The following is a 6,727-nucleotide window of genomic DNA, read 5'->3' on the forward strand; positions in this document are numbered from 1 at the left end:
CCTATGGCTTCAGCGCTGAAGTAACAAAGAAGCCGAGACTCACTTAGCATGTGTGTTATACTGACTCTGGCCGTACCCTTCCTTGGTACTAAACATTCCCAGAGGAAACAGAGATACAGAGACCTGAAACTCAATCTACTGCTTCAAGGGGTATTAGGAGTCCAAGCGTGGAGGGTGTTACCACATCATTTCAGATGACTGTCTTTAAGCCACCCTTAGATGAATCTCAAAGAAGGAAATATTGCCAACTGAGCAACACATCTCAGAGATTTTGGGAACTACATGAGAAATGGCAAAAATGGGCTGTGTTCACAAAGCCTGCGAACAAGACCTTTTTTAGTGGAAGTTTAGTATGGCCCTCACAGAACATACAACACACGACCATTCACCTGCTAGCAACATGGGTCTCCATATTCTCTTTGAGCAAAATAAGAAATTGAAAGGAGCAACTTCTGGGCTGAAGAGATGGTTCGGTAGTTAAGAGCACTTTCTGCTCTTACAGAGGACTAGGGTTTGGTTCCCAGCAGCCACATGGAGGCTCACAACCAGTCAATCCTGTGCCTCTGGTGCACCAGGCATGTCTGTGGTGCACACACATACATGCAGGCAAATCATTTATATACATAATCATTTTTAAAAAGAAGCAACTTCTAATTATAAATGAATGTGCATTGTGAAAAGCGTGGATGTAAACAAGATGGCTTTTTTTTTTGAGAGTAAACCATGTTAATTTATTGGCATAGTCAATTTATCAACAAGGGTAGTTTTGTCCCCAGGAGGTGAGGTTGATTTCAATCTGCTATAACAGGTACCCACATGTCTTCACCTTGACGATTCAGCAGTTCATGCTTCAGTCAGGGCCGGCTACTCCTTCTTTACTTTCACGATCTTTACACTGCTGCCGGAAGTCTTCTCAGCGTTTGCTTTGAACTCGGTCTTCAGGGCATCCCTCACTGCTTTCTCACAAGATCTGGGAGAACCGGATGTAGCTGAGTCCAGCCTGCCGCCAGTATGCCACCATGGTGTCGCGAGCGGGGCGTGTCGGGCAGAACCGCTGGGTCGCTTCAGAGTCGCCTCACAAGATGGCTATTTTAATAAAAATGATACCAAACACATTTTAACGGCATGAACATCACTAAATTTTCTGTCATCTTGTTCTCTATATTTTCAATGACAACTTTAAAGAGAAAAGTTGAGATTAGAAGCAGGAAAAGGCCTGCATGTCCACAACCTATGTTCTGTAACCAGCCTTTGAGCACATTTGATATTCACTTACTCACTTCTTGTCACTGTTGCTCTCCATTGGTCCATTTTGTTTACAACAGATTGCAAAGGTCCTGGTCCTAAAATTCAGGTTACTTGTAGCTCACAAACACTTATTTCTTACAGTCATGGCAGCTGGGAAGTACCAGTACACTGATGCTCAGAGAGGGCCCACTTTCTGGCTCGTAGATGGTGACTTCTTCCCATATCCCCTTTTGGCGGGAAAGATAACTGCTTTTCTGGAGTGTCCTCTAACAGACCTCAATCACACACGTTTGAGTGCAGAGCTCTCAGACAATCACCTCCCAAATAACCTCCTTTTCAGCACTATCGTATTGAAGATTAGATTTCAATGTGGGAACATGGGGTGGAGGACACAAACATTCAGACTAGAGACCAGGGAAGCTGAAGAAATCGATGTTCTTTACCCCTAAACATCTCAGCATGCATAGAACTAACTGACTAGAAATTGATACTTGATGATCTTTTGCTTAAGAGATATTCACATATAATGGAATGGACAAATCCTCAGTGAATCATTCAAAGGGTTTTGACAGATACATCTATATAATACAAATTGCTAGCAGGGTACAGGACCTTACTATCAACTTACAGGTTATCTCCACCTCCCATCCCCAAGTAAGTGCTGCTGCTCTGAATATTTTCACCACATATTAGTATTCTGAAATGATTTTAATTTTGATTATATATCTATATCTATAGGATGGATGTATCATGGCTTAAATTGCTTCCTATAATTAGATATTTATACTACTTCTATGTTTTCTGAACTATGCTATATGGCTATCCCTGAGGGTGCCCTAAGTGGCCTCTTATGCATTTGAAAATGGTGGTGATGGGAGGATGGCATTCTAGAAAGAGAATCACTAGGGAAACAGGATGCCTATTTTCAAAGCCTTCTGACAGGTTGTCTAGTGTCTCTTCCAAAGGTTGTTCAGTTTTACCTCTAACCAGCAGTGTTTGAGCTTCCTCCTTACCATGACTGAGCAGAAAGCCCAGAAGTTATGTAGCTCCTTGAGCCATAGGACGCCTAGAAGATAGGGTGAATAACCCATTCCCAAAGACTCCAAATATTTCCAAAATTCAGGATTCAACACCAAAAAGACAAATTATTTCATGTACACTGAGGACCTGTATGAATAATGACCCCTTGGGACATTTTAATGGGATAACAGAAGAACAAGTTGGCTTATGGTACAGGCTTATAGGGAAGAGAAGAGAGTGAGGTATGTTTATTGAAAATGAAGGAAATATTGAATATCCCCTGGAGTTTTAGTTCAGCAGAATGAAGCAGACATATGTTCATACCACCATCATGGGAAAGACATTCAAGTCTTTAAATACATTCCATTTATTTATTTTCAAGACTTTGAGCTTGACTCTTAGAAAATCTGGTGTTCTGTCAACAGACTTGGTTTGTGATGATGATAAACCCAGTAAGACATGAATTCCTTGCTGTCAGCGCCTTTTGTAGATGTGGGGTAAAGGTGCCAAGCCGTTAATGGCTTGCTCAGGGACCGTGTGGAAGTGGGTGTCGGGAGTGGGGCTGGCACACTAACTCTATTCCTCCCTCCACTGGACTGCCTCTATCACGCAGGCTAAAATAAGAGGTGGGACCGTCAATAGTCCAACGCCTTCCCTGTGGAGCTGCCTTGGGGACATATGCCCACTCTCTGGAAAAGCCAGAATAGTATAATGTTTTCTACTTTCAGGTACCCTGGGACTCATTCAGAAGCTCACCTGCCCAAGGCTGCAGGGATGACCATCGTGTATCCTAACAGTGAGAAACCTGGCAAGTAAAGAGAGGTGAGCGCCGTGCAGAGGCAACTCCAGCAGCTCTAGATACCAGGTCTCTCTCCCTTCCTTAAAAGCCACACAGAGGCACATGCAAGCTGTTTGTTGAGAAATCCATCTCCAGCCAGGCTGAATTCCAGTCTTCACCATCTTCCGAGGCCTGGAGCTTGAAGGAGCTCCCTGGATGCAGATGTCTAGGATTGCATCCCAGGCAGCTGGCGGAATCTGCTCTCTGGTTATTCCTCACGCCACTATGTCTTGCCCAGGCCAGACAGGAGGCAACCCTCTTTCACTGGCAGAGCGTCTGCTAGGCTGAGATGGTGTGAAATCCAGCCTCCCCCCTAGGCAGTGACAGGCTCTTGGCCCAGTCCACTGGCAGAGGCTGCCTCAGGGTCTCACCAATTCCTCCCTTCTCGAATGTGCAGCTGCCTCACGCAGCGTGATCTCTTGGCGCTTGGCTAAGCTGCTGCATTTGGAAGTGATTTGGGACTCAAAAAAAGCTGTGCATCGAGGAAACTCTCAAGTGCTGTTCTCATCTGTTTCTGGCCACCCACCTTCTCAGCTGAGAAAGTAGGATCGGACCAAACTGTGTTGAAATGCAACTGTCTGAAATCGAGAAAAATGGTAGCCAACATGAGGGTGGTTGGTAGTGAAACTCCTCAGACCTGCCAGACCTGGCATCCATTCTCCGTCCTTGTATGATATCAGTTCATCATGAGCCTTAACAAGGGTCTAATGCAGCCGTCACATCCACGGGTACCAGCCAGGTTTCTCCAGCTGGTCATCAGTGGGATTTGCTCTTGAACTGGAGACCAAGCCAGGTGGTTCCCTCCCTTCTTGTGAGCTCAAGTGTCCGCTTTTCATGCTAACGAGGTCCTCTGTCATTCTCCTCTCCTTAAGCCACTGGTCTTTCTATCCTCCAATACAACCAGATGTTGAACTTTCCCAACGTGTACTTCAGCTGGCCATCACTAACTGCAAGTCAAATGATGAAGTGAGAAGTGGCTTTTTCTAGTGGTCCAGGAAATTTTTTCATGTGTTTGTTTGTTTGTTTATTTAATGCCTGGGACTTGGTTTTACTGGTGACTGTTCTCTATAAAGAGCAAGATTTTAGTTAATCATACCTCTTGTCTGACTTCCCTGTCCCTCAGCCCTCCCCTGTCCTCAACCCTCCCCTGTCCTCAACCCTCCCCTGTCCTCAACCCTCCCCTGTCCTCAGCCCTCCCCTATCCTCAGCCCTCCCCTGTCCTCAGCCCTCCCCTGTCCCTCAACCCTCCCCTGTCCTCAGCCCTCCCCTGTCCCTCAGTCCTCCCCTGCCCCTCAGCCCTTCCCTGCCCCTCAGTCCTTCCCTGCCCCTCAGCCCTCCTCTGCCCCTCAGCCCTTCCCTGCCCCTCAGTCCTCCCCTGCCCCTCAGCCCTCCTCTGCTCCTCAGTCCTCCCCTGCCCCTCAGCCCTCCTCTGCCCCTCAGCCCTCCCCTGTCCCCAGCCCTCCCCTGTCCTCAGCCCTCCTCTGCCCCTCAGCCCTCCCCTGCCCCTCAGCCCTCCCCTGTCCTCAGCCCTCCCCTGCCCCTCAGCCCTCCCCTGCCCCTCAGCCCTCCCCTGTCCCCAGTCCTCCTCTGCTCCTCAGCCCTCCCCTGCCCCTCAGCCCTCCCCTGTCCTCAGCCCTCCCCTGCCCCTCAGCCCTCCCCTGCCCCTCAGCCCTCCCCTGTCCCTCAGCCCTCCCCTGTCCTCAGCCCTCCCCTGCCCCTCAGCCCTCCCCTGCCCCTCAGCCCTCCCCTGTCCTCAGCCCTCCCCTGCCCCTCAGCCCTCCCCTGTCCCTCAACCCTCCCCTGCCCCTCAGCCCTCCCCTGCCCCTCAGCCCTCCCCTGTCCTCAGCCCTCCCCTGCCCCTCAGCCCTCCCCTGCCCCTCAGCCCTCCCCTGTCCTCAGCCCTCCCCTGCCCCTCAGCCCTCCCCTGTCCTCAGCCCTCCCCTGTCCCTCAACCCTCCCCTGTCCTCAGCCCTCCCCTGCCCCTCAGCCCTCCCCTGTCCTCAGCCCTCCCCTGTCCTCAGCCCTCCCCTGTCCTCAGCCCTCCCCTGTCCTCAACCCTCCCCTGCCCCTCAGCCCTCCCCTGTCCTCAACCCTCCCCTGCCCCTCAGCCCTCCCCTGTCCCCAGTCCTCCCCTGTCCCCAGTCCTCCCCTGTCCTCAGCCCTCCCCTGTCCTCAGCCCTCCCCTGTCCTCAGCCCTCCCCTGTCCTCAGCCCTCCTCTGTCCTCTAGCCTCTACCCTGTTATGGGCTGGGCCAACAGTGCAGCGGGAGGAATTTCTGGAAGGAGGCCAAGTTTGGCTTCAGATCATTTCTCTTCAACACACACTGGCCTCTGAGAAGCAGATCCTGTTTGTCATTTGGTGTGCTCTCCCAGCACTGTGCCATTCCGATGGTAATGCTGATGGATTTCAAGCTTGCCTCACAGAGTAACGCACAAGGTTTTCATAAGCACATTAATCTTAAAAGAAAAACTGTCAGATGCAAACAATACCCATATGACTGATGTTGTAAAGACCCAAACTAACTCTTAACATCCATTCTCCAAGAATATTATCTTACAGGGGCTTTGTGTTGCCTTTAACTCCCATCCAACACACGTACCTGCATTGCAGGGCTTCATAGCGCCTAAAAAGCTTGCTTTCCACACCAGAAAGCCATGGATTGATGGCTTGTCTGCTCACTTGCCAACTTTAAATAATAGCCTTGGTCACATGGCCATGTAAATAAAACCATGATTACAAGAAATAAGTAATTTCATTAGTTTTTGCAAAATGTAATATAAGCGGCTCTTATGAAAACCAAATTGGAAAGTCATTATACTCTAAGACGAGAGACTCTGGTCTCTGCAGAACACTAAAAACTCATTAGCAGATGAGACATGCTGCCCAAAGTCTTACCCTCGTGGAAATGTTCCTAGCTCACAAGCGGATTTGTGCAAGACATTTCACAATTTTTGTCGCGAAGTTAGCTAAATGTGTGGTATGAATTAAATATCTGATATTGCTGTCAACGTCATTTGGAAGAATTCCAGGCCACAATCAAGAACAAGCTAGTAGCTTGTTTTAATTTAATGGTGTTGAAGTGTTCCACTGTAATTAAGCATCTGAAAATTAAACAGAAACAGTCATTAGGCTCAGAGATACAAAGCCACCAGACCAAAGGATTGAAACAATTTCAAGGAAAGGCCTCTGAAAAACATTATAGGTTGGTTCTTCAGCTGGGTCTTGGGAAGCCTCTGGGGTTTAGGAACACCAGAATTTATTAAGACAGATAGATAATTTAAGGGGCTAAGACTGTCACTGAAGGAGCCTGAACATGTTTGCCATAGTCATATTTATTTAGCAAATTTCTGGACAAGATTAGGTCCAGAAACTCTGATCCCAACCCCACTCCTACCAAATCCTTAGGAGTCATTACCTGCGATGGAGCTATGCCAAGCTAACAGACCACATTAAAAAAGAAATAATGCGGATAGAGGCCACTAGCCTTCACTATTGTGCCCTGGACCAGCAGCGTGGTCTATCAGCTGGCAACCCAAGAAAGCAATAGTATCTCCCCATTTCCAACCTAAGAATGGATAAGCACATGCCTTTCCTTTCATTGTACTGCCCGCCTGTTGTATA

The 6,727-nt window shown here is 48.5% G+C and overlaps 1 pseudogene; it reads right to left on the minus strand.

Moving 5' to 3' along the window:
• Positions 1-717: 717 nt before the first annotated feature.
• On the minus strand, positions 718-1,030 carry LOC128101554 (ATP synthase subunit epsilon, mitochondrial-like; annotated as a pseudogene).
• Positions 1,031-6,727: the final 5,697 nt, after the last annotated feature.

This window comes from Peromyscus californicus, unplaced genomic scaffold, assembly GCF_007827085.1.
Source record: "Peromyscus californicus insignis strain IS unplaced genomic scaffold, ASM782708v3 Scaffold_7__1_contigs__length_154581171, whole genome shotgun sequence".
NCBI classification, from domain to species: Eukaryota; Metazoa; Chordata; class Mammalia; order Rodentia; family Cricetidae; genus Peromyscus; species Peromyscus californicus.